Genomic DNA, 3,585 nt, shown 5'->3' with positions numbered 1-3,585 from the left:
CTTCCCTCTAGTCTTATACTGCTAAATTAGGGACGGCTATCGCAGTTAGTCCTCGTGTAGCTTTGCGCGAAATTCAAAACAAAAAAATTTATGTTGTTGTTTTTTATCATAAAAGCAACTTACCTATTGTTCCTTTTCAAAGAGATTTTCACCAGAAATTGTAAACAGCAATTTCGCCACATATATCAATTAAATTATTCCGCCACATATTGGAACAGAAGTGTCCAATGTATATCAAGTTACAAAAGCTTTTTTGGATGACGTTGAAGTAGCGTTTTTTCTCTTTAGCATGCTTATTACCCTTGCATTACTCGTGTTTGAAAATAGGGCTGCACATCGAAAGGTCCAATGTTCGAGCAGCAATATACTGCTGAACACACACTCCTCAACTCTAGCTGTGGGGTAGTTATAACCGTTACAGCCAACTCTGTTATTCGGTTAAGAGTAGCTGTGTACGTGATGGTTGAGGATTGGTTATCCTCTCTCCGGTCAGTATTTCTAAATTATGAAATTCTTACCTGAACTTGTGGTTCACATACCTGGTATTTGAGTCCACGTGTCGCTTGCAAGAAGTCGTTTTGTTTGTAAGTACAAATGCCATAAATTTAGGCTTTGTATGTATGTGGGAAAGACTAGCTGCCTTCCCTCTAGTCTTTCACTGCTAAATTAGGGAAAGCTAGAACAGATAACCCTTGTATAGCTTTGCGCGAAATTCAATACAAACCAAACCTACAGTAATTTGAGGTTACATAAAACACAATATTTGAATGGCTTTTATGGTGTATCTATGGTAAGAACAACAAAACTGCGTCAGTGTCTTTGATAACCTGCTGCTGGTATTATCGGCAGGTGGCAGCAGGTTGACTCCAACCACACTGTGTCAGAACTCAGGGGATGTCTTTGATTAGGATTGCCATGCCCAGTATCCAAGAAGCCGCCGTGGTAGTGACGTTTTTCAATATTTAATTACAGAGTAGATATCTAGAGATTTTAAGTAAAGCTGTTGAAAAACCTGGCGACTTTTATTAGAATTGAAAATTAAGTGTCATAAGTAGTGTTAAGTTGTGAATTAAATAAAAAACTTGTAAACTTCGAACAAGTCCCCCTTGCCCCCACTGCGGACGCCCATGGAAATAGTATTAAATTTCTTTTATAATTAGAATGTTAATTCCGACAAATTTTAGAATTTTTTTATAAGTTAGTGATCGAAATGGTACTCTTAAATTTAGTTTATAATTAGAATATTAACTCTGACAAATTTCGGGATTTTGCTATAAATTAGTGATCGAAATTGTATTCTTAAATTTCTTTTATAGTTAGAATATTAACTCTGACAAATTTCGGGATTTTGCTATAGATTAATGATTGAAATTGTACTCCTAAATTTCTTTTATTAAGCAAAATCCCGAAATTTGTCAGAGTTAATACTCTAAGTAAATTAGTGATCGAAGTTGTACTTTTAAATTTCTTTTATAGTTAGAATATTAACTCTGACAAATTTCGGGATTTTGCTATAGATTAGTGATCGAAATTGTACTCTTAAATTTCCTTTATAGTTAGAATATTAACTCTGACAAATTATGAACGTAACCGTTTTATCTATTTTGAAAACCTTATCTCCTTTCTCCGGGTATTAATATCTCTTCTAATAATACACGGTATCCGGACATTATGTCTAGTAAACAATTCTGTTAACGTAATTTCCGGACACTCTATATGTTACAGATTCACGTACACATCCACATATATCTTATTTTACGATACGGATAGATAATGGAAACTTGATATTTACATTAAAAAATACGTATTAACGCATCTTAAATGTATCAGACAACTTGTCACACGGGAAGTGACGTAATGCAAGCTTATTTTTACTTGTAACATCTAATTACTTTCCATACATAGACGTTTCTAATAAACGACACGAAATTCATCTGCATCAGTTCAAATATTTAATTTCCGGTCCCATTACTAAGTTCGCTCTGTATCACATAATTCAAAACTTGTAACGAATAAAACACATTAACACACACAAGGTGTTTTAAATAGCATTATAAGACATCATGGAAAACTCGGTAGTGTTAGTCAGCATACTGTAGTTTGTAGATAGAGTTTGAAAAATGATTTCCATGCATTGTATTAATTTTATCATAGCGCCACCTGCAGATGATTTACTGCATCCAGTTTATTAAACGGTGGGTTAAATTTTCTAAATAGTTTTACGCCACCTTAACTTCATTGTTGGTAAGCGATTTTCAACAGTTTTGTTGCTAAAGTAATCAATTAGTAACTGTAGCTACGAAATGTGAAAAAAAAAAGGTTTACATTTATGAACATCCAAAATAAATGTATCAAAACTAAAAATCACTCCTACTTAATAGAAAATTAAAAATGCATTTAACCGTTTTTATCAAGTTTGACTTATAAATAAGGGTAGTTACACAGATGTGTGAATATATATATATATATGTGTGTGTGTGTACATTCAACAATTTCTTACGTCTTATGTTTTGCTTCTGCAGGATCCTAGTATTTAACTCGTCTATTTAAATCGTAATAAAGCTAATGAAGTTGCTTAAATTAATGCACTTCAGATTTGACAAAATATTTAACAACAACTCTAAACTAAACAACTGTACGTTTTATCATATAAATCCTTCAAAAAACTATGTATTTGTTACTAAATAACTGATAAAAGGTTAATATTTTCAAAATATTTGGAAAATTTCCAGATTAAGTATATTAATTTCAATTTTGGTTAAGAAAGAATATGTTTGCATTTTATCATTATTATATTAAGGGGTGAATTAGCCAGATTGTGCTTCATATTGCATAAAACAAAGTATAGCTTACATTTTCTTTGGAATTATCTATTTCAGTTAACCAGTGATTTGAACAGAAGAATTTAGGTACAAGAAGAGTCTTTTAAACTTTAAACTCACTAATATTTCCACAAGGATATTATGGTTTAATTTACCAGAATGTATGGATCGATTATAATGGTTTAATTTACCAGAATGTATGGATCAATTATTATGGTTTAATTTACCAGAATGTATGGATCAATTATTATGGTTTAATTTACCAGGATCCATACATTCTGGTAAATTAAACCATAATAATTGATCCATACATTAATTATTATGGTTTAATTTACCAGAATTTATGGAGCGATTATTATGGTTTAATTTACCAGAATATATGGATCGATTATTATGGTTTAATTTACCAGAATGTATGGATCGATTATAATGGTTTAATTTACCATAATGTATGGATCGATTATAATGGTTTAATTTACCAGAATGTATGGATAGATTATTATGGTTTACTTTACCAGAATGTATAGATCGCTTATTATGGTTTAATTTACCAGAATGTATGGATCAATTATTATGGTTTAATTTACCAGAATGTATGGATCAATTATTATGGTTTAATTTACCAGAATGTATGGATCGATTATAATGGTTTAATTTACCAGAATGTATGGATCGATTATTATGGTTTAATTTACCAGCATGTATGGATCGATTATAATGGTTTAATTTACCAGAATGTATGGATCGATTATTATGGTTTAAT

The 3,585-nt window shown here is 31.1% G+C and overlaps 1 long non-coding RNA gene across 1 annotated transcript in view; it reads left to right on the top strand.

Annotated features, from left to right (window-relative positions):
- Positions 1 to 81: 81 nt before the first annotated feature.
- LOC111085864 overlaps positions 82 to 3,585 on the top strand; it is a 14,753-nt gene continuing 11,249 nt past the window's right edge. The window contains exon 1 of the long non-coding RNA XR_002610638.1: positions 82 to 92. This is a non-coding gene — a long non-coding RNA (uncharacterized LOC111085864). The remainder of the gene's footprint in view (positions 93 to 3,585) is intronic.

The sequence above is a fragment of the Limulus polyphemus genome, unplaced genomic scaffold (genome assembly GCF_000517525.1).
Source record: "Limulus polyphemus unplaced genomic scaffold, Limulus_polyphemus-2.1.2 Scaffold669, whole genome shotgun sequence".
Lineage (NCBI taxonomy): Eukaryota > Metazoa > Arthropoda > Merostomata > Xiphosura > Limulidae > Limulus > Limulus polyphemus.
Note: the sequence above shows the minus strand (reverse complement) of the source record. Positions and strands in the feature narration are given on the sequence as shown.